Consider the following 20,780-nt stretch of genomic DNA (forward strand, 5'->3'; position numbering starts at 1 on the left):
ATCCATACCCTTACACACAAGTTATTGTCCTGAAACTAGAAAAATGCTTGTTTTTTGCCCCTTTTTGGCCCCTAATTCCTAAAATTTTAAGGTAATTACCCCAAAAATCAATCCCAGCCTTCCCTTTGTGGTATGGTACCTTGCAGTACAATTTCAGAGAGATCCATACACTTGAACACAAGTTATTGTCTGGAAACTAGAAAAATGCTTATTTTTGGCCCCTTATTCCTAAACGTTTTGGGCAATTGCCCCCAAACTCAATTCCAGCTTTCCCTTTGTGATATGGAACCTTGTAGTACAATTTCAGAAAGATCCATACACTTACACACAAGTTATTGTCATGAAACTAGAAAAATGCTTTTTTGCCCCTTTTTTGGCCCCTAATTCCTAAAATTTTGAGGCAATTACCCCAAAAATCAATCCCAGCCTTCCCTTTGTGGTATGGTACCTTGCAGTACAATTTCAGAGAGATCCATACACTTGAACACAAGTTATTGTCTGGAAACTAGAAAAATGCTTATTTTTGGCCCCTTTTTGGCCCCTTATTCCTAAACGTTTTGGGCAATTACCCCCAAACTCAATTCCAGCTTTCCCTTTGTAATATGGAACCTTGTAGTACAATTTCAGAAAGATTAATACACTTACACACAAGTTATTTTCATGAAACTAGAAAAATGCTTGTTTTTTGCCCCTTTTTTGGCCCCTAATTCCTATAATTTTGAGGCAATTACCCCCAAAATCAATCCCAGCATTCCCTTTGTGATATGGAACCTTGTGGTACAATGTATGAGAGATCCATACACTAACACACAAGTTATATCTGGAAGTTACAAAAATGCTTATTTTTGGCCCCTAATTCCTTAACTGTTGGTACCATAACCCCCAAAATCAATCCCAACCTTTCTTTTGTGGTATTGAACCTTATGGTAAAATTTCATAGAGATCCATTCACTTAAACTAAAGTTAGAGTGCAAAAACCAATGTGTCTTCGGACGACGACGACGACGCCAACTTCATACCAATATACGACCGCAAAATTTTTTGGCGGTCGTATAAAAACTAGTTTCAACTCATTACTTCAAATGCCAATGAACTTTAAAAAATAGGAATAAAAAGAAAAAACTCAAACTCAAAAATATTCAATAATGTAGCCTCATTTCATTTTCCTAATTTGCACAATTTTGTTTTTGTCACAGAAAACATGGACGAAACTTTATCTTTAATTACATTTTTCTATATTTCTTTGATGTTCTCCACAACAAAATATCACAAGAGTACTAATTATTGATTTTATGATGATAGTCCTAAATATAAAGCTTTACTACCACTATCACATAAACTTAACATGATCCAAGAAAATGAGGTCAAGGTCATATAAACCAAACAAGAAATACATGTACACCTTACAATCATTCAATACACTAAATATAGTTGACCTATTGCTTATAGTTTCTAAGAAATAGACTTAACCAAGAAAACTAAACATTGACCAATGAACCATGAAAATAAGGTCAAGGTCAGATGAACCATGCCAGGCAGACATATACAGCTTACAATTCTTCCATACAACAAATATAGTTGATCTATTGCTTATAGTTTTAAGAAAAACAGACCAAAACACAAAAACTTAACACTGAGCAATGAACTGTGAAAATGAGGTCAAGGTCAAATAATACTTGCGAGACTGACATGTACATCATAAAATATTTCCATACACCAAATATAGTTGACTTTTATTGCATATAGTATTAGAAAAAAAGACCACAACTCCAAAACTTAACTTTGACCCCTGAACCATGAAAATGAAGTCAAGGTCAGATGACACCTGCCAGCTAAACATGTACACCTTACAATCATTCCATACACCAAATATAGTAGACTTATTGCAAACAGTATAAGAAAAACAGACCAAAACACAAAAACTTAACTAATCATTGAACCATGAAAATGAGGTCAAGGCCAGATGACACCTGCCAGTTGGACATGTACACCTTACAGTCCTTCTGTACACCAAATATACAAGACCTATTGCTTATAGTATCTGTGATATGGACTTGACCACCAAACCTTAACCTTGTTCACTGATCCAAGAAATGAGGTCGAGGTCAAGTGAAAACTGTCTGACAGGCATGAGGACCTTGCAAGGTACGCACATACTAAATATAGTTCACCTATTACTCATAATAAGAGAGAAATTAACATTACAAAAAATCTTAACTTTTTTTTAAAGTAGTCACTGAACCATGAAAATGAGGTCACGGTCAATGGAAATGTGACACATGGAAACATTGTAACATGAGGCATCTATATACAAAGTATGAAGCATCCAGGTCTTCCACCTTCTAAAATATAAAGCTTTTAAGAAGTTAGCTAACGCGGCCACCGCCGCCACCGGATCACTATCCCTATGTCGAGCTTTCTGCGACAAAAGTCGCAGGCTCGACAAAAAAGAAAAATACTGTTCTAAAATAAAATACATGTTCTATATAATATTACAAATACATACAATAAAATATAACTACAAATCATAGTAACATGTGAATAAATCTTCATAACATGTGCAATGCTTGTTATATTCAGATGGAATTATTACATGTTAATGTAAATTGATCTGTTTCTTTACTGATGACTTTTTCTCTTCCTTTCACTCCTGCCTATAAGAGAAAAGTAAAATAACATTTAGTAAAATATAACAAAAACGTGCTATTCCGCTGAACATGCTAAATGTAAATATTAATGGTGAAATCAACAATTTTGATCATGTTGATAGGTTGAGACTATCACATTTGACATTTATAAACAAAACTTCTTTTCCCCCTCTGACCATTTTAATTACCTTGTGTGACTTTTCACAAAATCAACATGATCATAATGTACATAACTTTTCTGACATTTTTTATCAATAAAGATAGTATAGCCAATAATAGTTTTCAAAATTATTTAGTGTAGAGTTGAGTTCTTTTCCCTTTCTCCAATTGAATGTTCCTGGCAACCTGCATTCTTTTATGTTACTTTTTTTCATTTAACAAATACTGATCAAGATTTAAAAGGGGAGCAATATTGAGTTTTCCTGTGGCTTTCCAAAGTCAAGACCGTTCCTGTCACCTAAAGTTGTATCTTAAGGAGGCTTGAGGGTATAAAAATTCAGCAAAAATTTAAACTTTTTTTTTTTCATTACAAATTTTTATTTCTTACACTATTAGTTGTTACTTTATGATATGGTAAAAAATCAACCAAAAAAAATCAATTCATTTTGGCCCCAGATGACTTTTGAATTGTTTATATCATTTAAAAAGCTCCAAATTATCTCCCTTTGATGAAAAAATGCCATTTTTTTGCATTAAAATTGAATATCTTTTTTAACTCATCGGTGACCTATATTTTTATTATTTTTTTCAAATAAGCTGTACTAAACTAAACTATTCTAAAATTTAAGCAATTTCTGTAATTTAGTTCTTTTTTTATTTCGACATTCCCTTTTTTTCTCCTATTAGTTCAACAGAAAATAAAATGCTCCGCAGGGCGCAGCTTGATACGACCGCAGAGGTCGAACCCTGAACAGTTGGGGCAAGTATGGACACAACATTCAAGCTTGATACAGCTCTGAATTTGGATTGTGATTAAATATTTGACACAGCATAGGTTTCTGACACAGAATGAATGTGGTCTAAGAACTTAAAAATTTTAAATTGGACATTCACCTATTATGGTCCAATATCCAAAATCTAAATACATGGTTAGATTCAGCATATCAAAGAACCCAAAGAATTCAATTTTTGATGAAATCAAACAAAGTTTAATTTTGGACCCTTTTGACCTCAATGTGGACAAAGTTGATAACGGGGCCCAAAAATCTAAATACATGGTTAGATTCAGCATATCAAAGAACCCCATATATTCAATTTTTGTTGAAATCAAACAAAGTTTAATTTTGGACCCCGATTTGGACCAACTTGAAAACTGGGCCCATAAGTAAAAATCTAAATACATGTTTAGATTCAGCATATCAAAGAACACTAAAAATTCAATTTTTGTTAAAATCAAACTAAGTTTAATTTTGGACCCTTTGGACCTTAATGTAGACCAATTTGAAAAGGAACCAAAAATTAAGAATCTAAATACACGGTTAGATTCGGCATATCAAAGAACCCCAATAATTCAATTTTTGATGAAATCAAACAAAGTTAAATTTTAGACCCTTTGGACCTCAATGTGGACCAATTTAAAAACGGGGCCCAAAATCCAAAAACTTAATACATGGTTATATTCAGCATATTAAAGAACCCCAAGAATTCAAGAATAAAACCCCATTGAAATTGATCAAGAAATAAGCAATTTATAAGAAGTATCTTCTTTTGCACAATACTGTGCAATTGAATATTTCTTGCTATTGCGCAATACTGTACAATTGACAATTTCTTGCTATTGCGCAATATTGTGCTATTGGATATTTCTTGCTATTGCGCAATACTGTGCAATTGAAGATTTCTTGCTATTGCGCAATACTGTGCAATTGAAGATTTCTTGCTATTGTGCAATACTGTGCAATTGAAAATTTCTTGCTATTGCACAATACTTATTATATAAAAATTTACACATCCTGTTTGGTGTGTATCTCCTACCATATCATTATTATCTGCTTTTAAATATAAATCAGAAATAACCAACTTAAAATGGAAAATTTTAAAAGAAAAAAAAAAAGGAAAAAAAGAAAAAAAAAGAAAAAAAAAAATCCCCCCCCCAAATTTTTTGAACCCCCTTATGATTCATCACCCCCAAACTCAATCCCAGCCTTCCCTTTGTGGTATGGTACCTTGCAGTACAATTTCAGAGAGATCCATACACTTGAACACAAGTTATTGTCTTGAAACTAGAAAAATGCTTAATTTTGGCCCCTTTTTGGCCCCCAATTCCTAAACGTTTCAGGCAATTACCCCCGAACTCAATTCCAGCTTTCCCTTTGTGATATGAAACCTTGTAGTACAATTTCAGAAATATCCAAACACTTACACACAAGTTATTGTCATGAAACTAGAAAAATGCTTGTTTTTTGCCCCTTTTTTGGACCCTAATTCCTAAAATTTTGAGGCAATTACCCCCAAAATCAATTACATCCTTCCCTTTGTGATATGGAACCTTGTGGTACAATGTCAGAGAGATCCATACACTTACACACAAGTTATTGTCTGAAAGTTACAAAAATGCTTATTTTTGGCCCCTTTTTGGCCCCTAATTCCTTAACTGTTGGTACCATAACCCCGAAAATCAATCCCAACCTTCCTTTCGTGGTATTGAACCTTATGGTGAAATTTCATGGAGATCCATTCACTTAAACTAAAGTTAGAGTGCGAAAACCAATGTGTCTTCGGACGACGCCAGACGACGACGACGACGACAACGTCATACCAATATATGACCAAAAATTTTTTAATTTTTGCGGTCGTATAAAAAGTAACTGAACAAAAATGCATGCTTCTTTCGAAGGCAGATTGTGAGCTCAAATGAACGGTGACCCTTTACTTATATTTTCTTTTTCTATTAAGTATAGGATAAAGTTTATTTCTAGAAAAAATTAGCGAAATCCTATATTTAAAAACAAATATTGAGATATACCCGCGAGCCCCCTTAAAGCTTTTGTTTCAGGGAATTTGGTGTTGACAGTAGATGTTTGTGTGTTTTTGGTTATTCAATTGACAATTGAGAAGTTTATTTATTTCTACAATCACTTGTTGATCATTTCAAGACAGTTGACCTATAAAAATATGATGAAACCTTTTCAACTGATTTTTATAGTTTGTTCTTATGTTGTGCTGTAACACCACTGTCCCAGGTTAGGGAAGGGTTGAGCAACCAAAAACTTGTTTAACCTGCCACATTCTTTATGTGCCTGTCCCAAGTCAGGAGCCAGTATTTCCATGGAAGTTGTTGGTTTATGTATGTTATATATTTGATTTTCGCTACTTGTTTTGTTATAATAAATTATATAGATTAGGCCGTTAGTTTTCTCAAATGATTTTGTTCATATTTTTTCTGATCAGGGCCTTTTATAGCGGACTATACAGTATGAGTTTTTCTCATTGTAGAAGGCTGTACAGTTACCTATAACTGCTTATATCCACTTTATTCAAACTTTGGTGGATAGTTGTCTCATTGGCAATCATGCACCTTCTCCTTATTTTTATATAAATATAGGTCAAAACTGCATAGATCTATGCAGTTTAGTTATTTTTTGTGTTGTTGAGTTGCGTTTCATCTGTAATAAACAGGTAAAATTTCTTGAAACAATATGTTTTATTTATGTGAACATCATGGATTATTTATTCCTTTCAAAATTCTGTGAATAAATAAATGGGGAATGCATCCATGGGACACAGATTATGCCCCCACTTGCATATAACATTTTAAAGGGTCATAAATCAAGAATGGTAAAAGTGACAGACAGTACCCAAATGAGTACTTGATCTGAGTTTTGTGGTTATAAGCATTGTGTATAAGTTTCAGAACATTTGGTTAAGCAAACTTAAGTTTATAGTGAACTAAAATGAATAAACAGCTGAGCCATGAGCACATGATACCTCTGTCGCTTTTTCAAAGAATAAGGTCTTCAACCAGTCAGAGATATAACTCTATAGGGTTATTACAGAAAATAACTTGTGTGTGTTATTACAGATACTTTCATGAGTTGTCTACTCTTTATTCCGTAAATTTTCTAAATCTGTAATAACATATATTTGTTATTTGTAAAATTATTTCAATTATAGTGGCATCTAGGGATCTCTTGAGACTATGCGCAGAAACTAAATGCATAGCCTTGATAACTAATTTTTTAATTAAGTTAATACATTTTTGATTAACCATGGTAAATCAATGAGACAAGGCTATTAAGGGATAAACTTAGCTGTGATAACAAGGTTCACAGCAAATGCTTTGAAGTGATATAGAGAAGCTGTGATAACACCCTTTTGTTATTACAGGCATATTTTTTCTGTAATAACATATAGGTGTACTATGCAAAATTGGCAAACTATGAACTGTTATATCTTTCAATAGTTAAGTATACATATAGACAAAAGTAGTATCAATAGAACTTTTATACATTTTAAATAAACTAATGATGTATATTGTCCCTTTGAAACATATAACATGCATAAGTTATCACAGTTCTTTGATTTTTTAGTCCACAATAACAAATGTATGTTATTTTTCTGTAATAATCCTATAGAGTTATATCCCTGACTGTCAACACAGCGAGAAAATCACGCACTATCAGTGTTTCTCGTTTCTCTTTTTTTTTATATAGATTAGACCGTTGGTTTTCCCGTTTGACAGCTGGTTTCACACTAATAATTTTTGGGGTCCTTAAATTAATAATAGCTTACTGTTCGGTGTGATCCAATGCTCTGTGTTGAAGACCGTACTTTGACATATAATGGTTTTTCTTTTACAAATTGTGACTTGGATGTAGAGTTGTCTCATTGGGACTCATACCACATCTTCTTATATCTATGTACAAACATACAAGGATAAAACTTAATATCCTCCTCCGCTACGACGGGGCATAACAAAATGCATATACATATAAAGCAGGACTCTTATTAAGACTGAATATGACAGTACCTTATTCTTTATTCTTTCATCTTATCCCCTGCATGATTGCTGACATGAATTTTGGTTCTTTATTTCTTTTACGTCCAGGCAATTTTGGTATGAAAGCACCATATTTCAAGCTAAGTGTACCCATGATTTGTCCTGGATGTATTTTGATAAAAATGATAAATGTTGACTGCATCTTTTGGTGTCTCTCTTGTAAAACAATAATGCAAAGTCTATGTGTGTTGTTTAAAATTACAAATCATAGGAATTAACCAGTAACATATATTGTATTATAATTTCACTTCTGAAACAATCCTGACTGGTGACTGTACAGTTTCAGCATCCTTTCCTTTGTTCTTAATTTTTCTGATATTTAGCTGAAAGCAGGATCAATATCTTCATGTGTGTGGCAAACAAGAACTAACGACCAGAGAACCTGAAAAAAAATTATCTGTTGAGTTCTCGACTAGTATCATTTATTTATCCATTAAAGAGATAGAGCTTTGTTAGAATTTTGAAAGGTGGAAGCAGTATAATTACTTTAATACACTAAAATATGTAATAAATAAAACAAGAATGTGTCCATGGGACACGGATGTCCCTGCTTGTATATATCTCTAATTTATCCTTTTTTCTATTAATAAAGTAACATAATTTGAGAATGATGAAAGTGACTTGATCAGTGTTTGGTGTTGATAAGCTTTGGAACAAGGAATTATTTGAATTCTGGAAAATTGAAACGAAATTTATGATGAAAACTAACCCAACTAAATAGGGTTAGCCATGCGCGCATGGCTAAGGGGGGTTAGTTAGTTCATACTGAAAGAACAGTGAAAGTAAAATTACCCTTAGCCGTGCATGGCTAACCCTATTTAGTTGGGTATGTTTTCATCATACATTTCTTATCAATTTTCCAGATTTCAAAATTATTCCAGATTCAGATAATTCCTTGTTTTGTGTATAAGTTTCATAACACTTGGTTGAGGCAAAGAAAAGCTAAAGTGCAATTAAGGTTTTGAACTAGTTTTCAATTACTTCTTAAAGTTCCCTGATATTGATTCATGTTTTTTTTATTGCAGTACGTACAGTAATAATCTGATGGTTTAAGAGAGCACAATACCACGACAACAACATGTTTATCAAAATATCATTTTCATTTTGTTTTTTCTTAATATTCAAAAACCACAGAAGAGAAAAATAAATTTCCATATCTTGCCCTGTTAATGAGTCGTAATGAAAATTATTCATCAAATACACATTTTGGTTATGTTGACTTATTTGTAGATCTTACTTTGCTGAACATTATTGCTGTTTATTATATGTAACAGTTTATCTCTATCTATAATAATAATCAAGATAGTAACCAAAAACTGCAAAATTTCCTTAAAATTACCCATTTCGGGGACAGCAACCCAACAACGGGTTGTCTGATTTGTCTGACTATTTCATGGCAGATAGATCTTGACCTGATAAACAATTTTACCCCCATGTCAGATTTGCTCTAAATGCTTTCGTATTAGAGATATCAGCCAAAATCTACATTTTACCCCTAGATTATATTTTTAGCCATGGTGGCCATCTTGGTTGGTTTGCAGGGTCATCAGACACATTTTCTTAACTAGATACCCCAATGACAATTGTGGCCAAGTTTGGTTAAATTTGGCCCAGTAGTTTCAGAGGAGAAGATTTTTGTAAAAGTTAATGGTCGACGACGGCCCTTTGGGCCAGGTGAGCTAAAAAAAGATGTACAACAGGTGTTTAGAAATAAAGAAGATAATGCACTCCAAAGAAATTTTTTTATTTATATTAGACCTGCCATGGGAAAAAACATATGATAGATTTTATAGCAATATGGGAATTAAAATATTAATGTACAATGTAATGTATGTGCCTGTTCCAAGTCAGGAGCCTGTAATTCAGTGGTTGTCGTTTGTTGATGTGTTACATATTTGTTTTTCGTTCATTTTTTTTAAATGTACATAAATTAGGCCGTTATTTTTCTTCTTTTACATTTGTCATTTCGGGGCTTTTTATAGCTATGTGGTATGGGCTTTGCTCATTGTTGAAGGCCGCACAGTGACCTATAGTTGTTAATTTCTGTGTCATTTGGTCTCTTGTGGAGAGTTGTCTCATTGGTAATCATACCACATCATTTATAAGCATAAATCAAATAAAGTTTATAAGTACAACATTTAAAAGTGTTGATGTTAATAACATTTCTGATATATCCAATTTTCTTGAGGAGAATATCTAAAATATATGAATTTATGAGGGCTTGGAACCCCGCTAACATGTTTAACCCTGCCACATTCTGTGCCTGTCCCAAGTTAGGAACCTGGACAATCAGTGGTTGTCGTTTGTTGCTGTGTTACATATTTGTTTTTCGTTATTTTTTTTGTATTTTTATAAGGCCTTTAGTATTGAATTGTTTTACATTTGTAATTTCGGGCCCTTTTATATATGACTATGCAGTATGAGCTTTGCTCATTGTTGAAGGCTGTACTGTGACCTATAGCTGAATGAGACAGACGGAGGGACAGGGGTAAAACAATATGCCCGCCAACTTTTAGTTGCGGGGACATACAGAGTTATACACTTTGTTTAAAATACTATTGAAAGATCATAATTTAAATTATTCATGTTTACAGAAGTCTTTTGTTAATGTTTATATTTGTATTGTGTTGTGTTGTTTTGTTTCTGTATCACATATAAGTCTAAAAGTTTTTGACCACCAAAATTTGCAAAGAACAATTTCAGTATTTCCCTCAAGGACCACCAGGAGAAAAAAGATTTCAAGAACTCTGTAATGGAGAGAAAGAATGGATAGGGTTTAAAGAAAAGAGAATATTGGACAAACATGTGCAGAATAAAGGGGCAAACAAATAAAGAATAGAGAAACAATTGCAAAAATAATACAGAATATTGAATAATAGGGGACAAAAATACAGTAAATAGACATGATAGAGATAATATAAATGGGCAAAATAAATAACGAATAGAGAGAAAAATGGTCTAATATTTAAAGAATAAAGACAATAAGGACCCCCTCATCCAAACCCTCATTTAGCAGAACAGTAAAAATGATAATTATCTACTTTCAAGGAGTATTTGATATGTGGACATTTTCAAACAATTTCATACATTCCCATATCTTTAACTATTTGATCATTACTTACATCTGTCCATTATTATGCTGTCTTTTAGATCACATTGCATTTGAAGCTGATGTTCAATACTTGCACAGTTGTACACCTAGAAAAAAAATCTGCAAAAATAAGATAAAACAGTCTTGTACATGTGTAACTGTCATACTAGTTTAAATAAAGAATCGTGTGACTTTCTAACAGAAAATTTACATCACATCAATGAGAAATTGCAAAAAGTAAATAAAATTATTCATTTGTCGCTTTCGTTGTTGAGGTTACATGAGTGCATTAGCTGCCTTATTTTTACATGTTCACAAATCAGTATCTGGGAGAGCAGTAAGTATATAGAGGCTCTGCACCCTCCCCCTGAAATTTTGTGCTCTGAAGGGAACCAGGTGCTTTTTCTAAGTAAGGAAAGAGTTTAAAAATTATCCATCATGTCCTCACATCTAATTATTAAAAGATGATTTAATTGATCATTGAAATGTGTATCAGAGTCAGAACTTCTCAATGTTCATTTTTTGGGGGAATATTTATTACCCTAATTTAATGTTTTTATTGTCTTTAATTAAGTGACTGACACAGTACTGAGGATAACATTTTCATATCTCTTCATTTATATCTACAAATTCTAATGATGTTTCACATCCTGGGGGACTTAAACCCATGAAATTGAAATTTTTCACACATAATTGACTAATAGTAGTGATTGGGAATGCAAACATGTAATAAATTTTTTCCCAGTAGGCAGTTTAACCAAACTTAAGATACAGACAAGACATAATAAATCTATTATACTATATACACAGCATGCACAGGACATGTGCTCCTATCATAATGATGAACTGAGTCTATACTGTCCCTTTAACAAATAATGCAAAGTTAAAAATTTTTGTTATTTAGATTCTGTGAATTTTTTTAATTTTAAACATTCTTAGTTTGTTTGAAATAGATATAAGTTGTATACTTAATCATCTGTAGAATTTTTTTATTAATGAAAAAAAAGAATTAGCTTAACTGATTAATCTATAAAGATTATAGTCGATCCAGGTAATTTCGTACAGGCAGTTGGTCCGAGAACACGGTTATTTTGTAGTGCATTTCTTTTAGACAATAAGTGGAAATAAAAAAAATCCAACCTGAGCTTTCTCAATATTTTTACAGTGTGTTGTACTACTTAACTTTTGGGACAAATTATATAAAAATTATAGAAAACTTCATCGGCTCTTACTCAAAATATGGACAATTTTATGTTAAGGGGGTCTTGAAATCTTGACAGCTTCCAAAATTAATGCTAATTTTTAACCTTTTTCAGCTGGAACAAATCACTATTTTACTTTAAAATTCATAATTCAAATTTTTTAACAGTGTAATTTTATCCCCCTACTTGCTATTTGAGACATAAAACATGAAGAAATAAATTTGGAAGCGGGATAAAAGAAAATTGGCAAGTAACACCCTGTCCACACTAGTTAGGGACTATATTCGTGGACAATGAAAATCAAAGGACGATAACTGTGTTCCCAGACCAGGTAATTACTGTACATTTTGCTTGTGTATTAAACAGGGAACCAAATGACTTTCATTTAGGACCAAAAGTGTACGGAATTACCCTGACTGCTGACTCTAATGTAAGATCAACCTCCTCCCCAAGGTAAGATATATACATGCATTCATAAACTGGGCTCCAGTAGGAGATACACCCTTATGTCACAAGGCTTTTACCCTAATGATCAAAGCGTGTCTAGAAATTGCTTCAGATTACTTTTAAACAAATAGAACAGTTTTGAACATTTAAAAGATCTCAAGTACATGTAAATATTAATGACTCACATTTTAGATGACCAACAATGTATTAAGAAATTTTCAAAGAACATATATATATATATATATATATATATATAGGATTTAATATTGTCTGCCATGAAATTATGTCCACCAGACACTATTTCACAGTAAATTGTGTCCACGGACTTAATGTTATTATGAAATATTGTCCAAACAATGTTTGCCTATAGTATACAATTGTGTCCAGATGTGAAAAATTGTCCTTCAATGAAGGGACAATATTTCATATGAAAAAGTGTCCTTCATAGAAAGGACAGTATGTCAAGAGAAAAAGTGCCCGACTTAGGACAGGTGCAAACAAATGCAGCTTGCCTTTTCGTAATTTTGATAAAGCAATATTGTTGAAATTAAAATAGCAATACTTTAACATGTAAGTTATGTAAAATATTCAAAGTCAATGAACCATGACTGAAGGTACATGGCTGAACAATCTCCATGGAAATGAGATATGCTAATGTTAAATTATACAAAACTTCTTTTTATGCATACCAAATATAATTGACTTTATCATCTAAGTCAATAAGTGGAAATAAAAAAAATCCAACCTGAGCTTTCTCAATATTTTTACAGTGTGTTGTACTACTTAACTTTTGGGACAAATTATATAAAAATTATAGAAAACTTCATCGGCTCTTACTCAAAATATGGACAATTTTATGTTAAGGGGATCTTGAAATCTTGACAGCTTCCAAAATTAATGCTAATTTTTAACCTTTTTCAGCTGGAACAAATCACTATTTTACTTTAAAATTCATAATTCAAATTTTTTAACAGTGTAATTTTATCCCCCTACTTGCTATTTGAGACATAAAACATGAAGAAATAAATTTGGAAGCGGGATAAAAGAAAATTGGCAAGTAACACCCTGTCCACACTAGTTAGGGACTATATTCGTGGACAATGAAAATCAAAGGACGATAACTGTGTTCCCAGACCAGGTAATTACTGTACATTTTGCTTGTGTATTAAACAGGGAACCAAATGACTTTCATTTAGGACCAAAAGTGTACGGAATTACCCTGACTGCTGACTCTAATGTAAGATCAACCTCCTCCCCAAGGTAAGATATATACATGCATTCATAAACTGGGCTCCAGTAGGAGATACACCCTTATGTCACAAGGCTTTTACCCTAATGATCAAAGCGTGTCTAGAAATTGCTTCAGATTACTTTTAAACAAATAGAACAGTTTTGAACATTTAAAAGATCTCAAGTACATGTAAATATTAATGACTCACATTTTAGATGACCAACAATGTATTAAGAAATTTTCAAAGAACATATATATATATATATATATATATATATAGGATTTAATATTGTCTGCCATGAAATTATGTCCACCAGACACTATTTCACAGTAAATTGTGTCCACGGACTTAATGTTATTATGAAATATTGTCCAAACAATGTTTGCCTATAGTATACAATTGTGTCCAGATGTGAAAAATTGTCCTTCAATGAAGGGACAATATTTCATATGAAAAAGTGTCCTTCATAGAAAGGACAGTATGTCAAGAGAAAAAGTGCCCGACTTAGGACAGGTGCAAACAAATGCAGCTTGCCTTTTCGTAATTTTGATAAAGCAATATTGTTGAAATTAAAATAGCAATACTTTAACATGTAAGTTATGTAAAATATTCAAAGTCAATGAACCATGACTGAAGGTACATGGCTGAACAATCTCCATGGAAATGAGATATGCTAATGTTAAATTATACAAAACTTCTTTTTATGCATACCAAATATAATTGACTTTATCATCTAAGTCAATAAGTGGAAATAAAAAAAATCCAACCTGAGCTTTCTCAATATTTTTACAGTGTGTTGTACTACTTAACTTTTGGGACAAATTATATAAAAATTATAGAAAACTTCATCGGCTCTTACTCAAAATATGGACAATTTTATGTTAAGGGGATCTTGAAATCTTGACAGCTTCCAAAATTAATGCTAATTTTTAACCTTTTTCAGCTGGAACAAATCACTATTTTACTTTAAAATTCATAATTCAAATTTTTTAACAGTGTAATTTTATCCCCCTACTTGCTATTTGAGACATAAAACATGAAGAAATAAATTTGGAAGCGGGATAAAAGAAAATTGGCAAGTAACACCCTGTCCACACTAGTTAGGGACTATATTCGTGGACAATGAAAATCAAAGGACGATAACTGTGTTCCCAGACCAGGTAATTACTGTACATTTTGCTTGTGTATTAAACAGGGAACCAAATGACTTTCATTTAGGACCAAAAGTGTACGGAATTACCCTGACTGCTGACTCTAATGTAAGATCAACCTCCTCCCCAAGGTAAGATATATACATGCATTCATAAACTGGGGCTCCAGTAGGAGATACACCCTTATGTCACAAGGCTTTTACCCTAATGATCAAAGCGTGTCTAGAAATTGCTTCAGATTACTTTTAAACAAATAGAACAGTTTTGAACATTTAAAAGATCTCAAGTACATGTAAATATTAATGACTCACATTTTAGATGACCAACAATGTATTAAGAAATTTTCAAAGAACATATATATATATATATATATATATATATATAGGATTTAATATTGTCTGCCATGAAATTATGTCCACCAGACACTATTTCACAGTAAATTGTGTCCACGGACTTAATGTTATTATGAAATATTGTCCAAACAATGTTTGCCTATAGTATACAATTGTGTCCAGATGTGAAAAATTGTCCTTCAATGAAGGGACAATATTTCATATGAAAAAGTGTCCTTCATAGAAAGGACAGTATGTCAAGAGAAAAAGTGCCCGACTTAGGACAGGTGCAAACAAATGCAGCTTGCCTTTTCGTAATTTTGATAAAGCAATATTGTTGAAATTAAAATAGCAATACTTTAACATGTAAGTTATGTAAAATATTCAAAGTCAATGAACCATGACTGAAGGTACATGGCTGAACAATCTCCATGGAAATGAGATATGCTAATGTTAAATTATACAAAACTTCTTTTTATGCATACCAAATATAATTGACTTTATCATCTAAGTCAATAAGTGGAAATAAAAAAAATCCAACCTGAGCTTTCTCAATATTTTTACAGTGTGTTGTACTACTTAACTTTTGGGACAAATTATATAAAAATTATAGAAAACTTCATCGGCTCTTACTCAAAATATGGACAATTTTATGTTAAGGGGGTCTTGAAATCTTGACAGCTTCCAAAATTAATGCTAATTTTTAACCTTTTTCAGCTGGAACAAATCACTATTTTACTTTAAAATTCATAATTCAAATTTTTTAACAGTGTAATTTTATCCCCCTACTTGCTATTTGAGACATAAAACATGAAGAAATAAATTTGGAAGCGGGATAAAAGAAAATTGGCAAGTAACACCCTGTCCACACTAGTTAGGGACTATATTCGTGGACAATGAAAATCAAAGGACGATAACTGTGTTCCCAGACCAGGTAATTACTGTACATTTTGCTTGTGTATTAAACAGGGAACCAAATGACTTTCATTTAGGACCAAAAGTGTACGGAATTACCCTGACTGCTGACTCTAATGTAAGATCAACCTCCTCCCCAAGGTAAGATATATACATGCATTCATAAACTGGGGCTCCAGTAGGAGATACACCCTTATGTCACAAGGCTTTTACCCTAATGATCAAAGCGTGTCTAGAAATTGCTTCAGATTACTTTTAAACAAATAGAACAGTTTTGAACATTTAAAAGATCTCAAGTACATGTAAATATTAATGACTCACATTTTAGATGACCAACAATGTATTAAGAAATTTTCAAAGAACATATATATATATATATATATATATATATATAGGATTTAATATTGTCTGCCATGAAATTATGTCCACCAGACACTATTTCACAGTAAATTGTGTCCACGGACTTAATGTTATTATGAAATATTGTCCAAACAATGTTTGCCTATAGTATACAATTGTGTCCAGATGTGAAAAATTGTCCTTCAATGAAGGGACAATATTTCATATGAAAAAGTGTCCTTCATAGAAAGGACAGTATGTCAAGAGAAAAAGTGCCCGACTTAGGACAGGTGCAAACAAATGCAGCTTGCCTTTTCGTAATTTTGATAAAGCAATATTGTTGAAATTAAAATAGCAATACTTTAACATGTAAGTTATGTAAAATATTCAAAGTCAATGAACCATGACTGAAGGTACATGGCTGAACAATCTCCATGGAAATGAGATATGCTAATGTTAAATTATACAAAACTTCTTTTTATGCATACCAAATATAATTGACTTTATCATCTAAGTCATTCCCTTAAAAAAAACCTAAACACAAACATTAACTTGGTAAACTATGTAAAAGTTTCAAAGTCAATGAACCATGATGAGGGGTTGTTGCTTTATAATCTCCATGGAAACAAGACTTGCAAATTTATGCCAATAAATTTGCATACCAAATATCATTGACTTAACATTAGCAGTTCATCTTAAACTGATCTAATCAGTATCACAAACTAATACATATAAACTAAGCAAATGTTTCAAAGTCAATAGACCATGACTGAGGGGAAGGGACCAAATAATATCCATGGAAATGAGATATGCCATTATGCTAATACAACTGCATACCAAATATCATTGACCTACAAATGTACCACTAGTGGTTCCCCATAAACTGACTCAGACCTAATCACAAACTAATACATGTATAAAACTAAGCAAAATTTTCAAGGTCAATAGACCATGACTCAGGGGGCAGGGCCAAATAATCTCTATGGAAATGAGATATGCCAATGCTTATACAACTGCATACCAAATATCATTGACCTACCACTTGTGTTTCACCATAAACTAGACCTAATCTCAAACTAATACATTGTTGACGCCGCTGCTGCCTTCGGCAAACCTATAATGTCTCGCTTTTTTACTCTGTCAAGGCGAGCTAAAAATCATGTAATTTTCAAGAATTTTCTCATAAATACTGTTCTTTCTTCATTTGGCATTTCTTGTACTTTATATAGGGGTTGTGACAGTTGATGCTGGTGGATACTTTTTGTTGACATCTTTATAGCTAAGATAATTGAATATGCTTTGGAATTTAACACCTTCCATTTGGTGTTTTTATCAAATTATAACAGGTTCTTGATTGGTTTGTTTTAGTAATAGAACATTAATATAGCCAAAATATGTGAGTGACTTTTCTATTATCTCCCTTTAAAGGACACCTTTTACTGTGAAAAGGTCCTCTTATTGAAAATCAACCTTGCAGGACAGAATTTAATAGTACTTTATCATGAAATAATGAATTGAAGGACACTTTTTCACAGCATCGGACAAATTAAAATATTTACATTTTCTGTGAAAAAGTGTCAAGGTGGTTGATAGTAAAAAAAGGTATTGTTACTTAAATGACTAGTAATGGATTGTTGAGACTTGTTATATGTCAATACATTTTAGAAAATTGTAATTATGGAGATTAAACAAGACTTTTTTGCAGTGGGCCCCAAATCCCCCAATACCTGTGTCAGATGTAGGTGAATAGAAAATAGGGATTGTATGCAAGTAAAGCCTAGATTTTTGTAAAAAAAAAACAAAAGAAAGACTTTTATCTGTTATAGTTTGATCTATTACAGATTTTCATTGTAAAATTTAACTCACTTACAAGTATTATGTCCATGCCAGCATTTATTGTTTACAAAGAGTCCTACACAACCTTAAATCAAATACAATCCAAAGTCAAGCACACCCAAAGCCAAAGGTGTACTTGAATAGGTCTATATTTGCATAATTTGGTAGTCTTGATTGAATGAATAACTTTATTTCTGAATTTTAAATTGGTTTTATTAAACTGTGTAAGAGGAATTATTGCTCTATCTAATAAGCATTGACCAGTTGACATTATTGTGGTCAAGCAGATACCAAAAAATTAAAATATTCGGAATCCAGATTTTCCCCATACTTGTCAGGTAACCAGAGGATTTCCAAACCGAAGTGGTTCGTCTGAAAAAGGTGGAATTTTAATACATAATAGGTGACGGGTAACAGTTCTGTGGATGGAACAAACATCCTCACCTTCAAACTGGTAAAGTTCAACTTCTACAAGAGTCCTGAGTTGCAGTGCGATAGAAGAACGTCTGTTATCCAAATGCAATCAGGGAACCAGTTCATGTAAGACAAACTTGTTGTGACCTTGAACTTGAAGATGCAGAGATGCTGAATGAAAACTTGTCAGTACGAGAATGAAAACTTGTTGTTGAAATGATTTCAATTTATATATATGGTAAACATTTAGTTAAAACAAGTGTGAGAGCAATCACGTTTAAAGAGGGACTGGATTTTTTGTTTCTTTTTTTTTTTTTTGGGGGGGGGAGGGGTGAAAGGTATAGATAACTAAGGGACCTACCATTTGGATTTTATGGGGGGCTAGGATGAAAAATTTTGTCCTTCATTCTATTAGTTGTTATGTATTTTTCACTCTATTCGGTCCTGCCTTTTTTGTTTTGAAATTGAGAATGGAAATGGAGAATGTGTCAAAAATACAGCAACCCTACCAAAGAGCAGAAACCAGCAGAAGGCCACCAATGGGTCTTCAACATAGCGAGAAAATCCTGCACCAGGAGGCTTGCTTTAGCTAGCCCCAAAACAATAATGTGTACTAGTTCATTAGTTTATCCTGACTTTTTTTTACATACATGTAAATAGTCATCCTGCCTTTTTTTCTGCAAAGTGTCTCATCCCACCTTTTGATTACTGAAAACTCCTGTCCTGTTTTTTTTTTTAATTTCATCCTGATTTTTTTATATTATAGTCTAGTTGCATAATCAATAATGTTTATTGTTTGAACAGAGTATGTTAAAATTTATTGAAAAATTCGCCCAATATTTGTAAAATGTATTTGCTGCAAACAAATATAAATTATTTTTTATTTGCATAGTAGAATACTGGAATACATTGTACTTACATGACTTATCTTATTGATATTTGTTAACAATTTTATTAATTCTAATCAGTCAATTTGATAACAATATGAATTTATATCTTTTTCAAGTTTTAAAATTGGTACATCATTTTTTGTTACTCATTCCAAGCTGACTATATAGCTAGTTTATCAAAAAAAAATGTTGTTTTTATTATAAATCCATTACAACAATCAGTGAGAATTATAATTTTTAACAATTAATGCTCTAAAACAAATTTTAAGCCAACAACTTTTAAATATTTCCATGTGTTTTCATAAATTTCCTGAATTTATACCATATGAATAAGTTTATTAAAGTTTAATACCCATTAAACAATATGTTTTAATAAAAGTACTAGGGAGAACGGACCTAGGGCGAACAGACTCTGTGGGTGAATGAACTCTGGGTTAACAGACCTAGGGGAAACATGTAATCAGGGCAGAGGGATTTTGTTAATGCGATTAAATATTCTTACATGTACAGGCTATACATCAAAGAATATAATGTAATAAAACCTCAATCTTTATCCAAATCTTCATATTGTATATATGTTCCAGACCATATGAGTATTTGGACCGTACACATATACTCGTGCAGTCGGACCATATGTGTACGGTCAGACCATATGAGTATACTCATACAGTCTAGGACTTAACTGGCCCCTATATGTATTTGTACCATAGGGGTTAATTTTAGACAAAACATTTATCAAAATTTTTATTGAATATATACATACAAATTAATATAATTACAATTAGATGAATAAAGTGAAATATATCATCATATCATCAACCGTAATAATCTGGAAACAACTGGTATTATTAGAGTAACAAAGCTACCTTATTCATTCTTTGCACTAGTTTTCGACGCGTTTTTATTATATTTTCTCATTGTTTTTTCAAGGGATTTTTTTTTATAGTTTTTGTCCAGTATCTGTGACGGTTTTTGTAGAAAAGTTCCTAAATATTCTAAAATATTTTCTTCCAACATTATGTTTATTCCAATAACTTCAATTTCAGTGAGCATAATTAAATCTCATGTATTAACTGACATGCTAAATATACAGGAGCTTAACAGAATAAAGCTGTGATTTATAATGATACTGTTCCACAACATTTTAGGGTCAGAGAAATTTAATGCTTGATTGGGAGCAATTATTTGTGGTCACTTAATCTGAAGAAATTTATTGCTTTTAATTGATTGACCATTTGTGCAGCTGGTAAGAACATAATCAGCTGATTTACTAAAATAATATGA

General features: G+C 32.2%; 2 long non-coding RNA genes across 3 annotated transcripts in view; both read right to left on the reverse strand.

Moving 5' to 3' along the window:
* The window catches only part of LOC127718294 (uncharacterized), a 39,812-nt gene that overhangs the window by 3,490 nt on the left and 15,542 nt on the right, over positions 1-20,780 (reverse strand). The window lies entirely within an intron of this gene.
* LOC127718291 (uncharacterized) lies at positions 2,462-18,792 on the reverse strand. Of its 2 annotated transcripts, none has more exons than XR_007989707.1 (4): positions 18,637-18,792; positions 10,770-10,858; positions 7,618-8,029; positions 2,462-2,654 (listed from the first exon to the last, which is right to left on the reverse strand). It is a non-coding gene; the product is annotated as an uncharacterized LOC127718291 (long non-coding RNA). The 2 variants fall into 2 exon arrangements; XR_007989706.1 differs by having other exon boundaries at positions 10,770-10,845; positions 18,637-18,791.

This window comes from Mytilus californianus, unplaced genomic scaffold, assembly GCF_021869535.1.
Source record: "Mytilus californianus isolate M0D057914Y unplaced genomic scaffold, xbMytCali1.0.p SCAF_10, whole genome shotgun sequence".
Taxonomy (NCBI): Eukaryota; Metazoa; Mollusca; class Bivalvia; order Mytilida; family Mytilidae; genus Mytilus; species Mytilus californianus.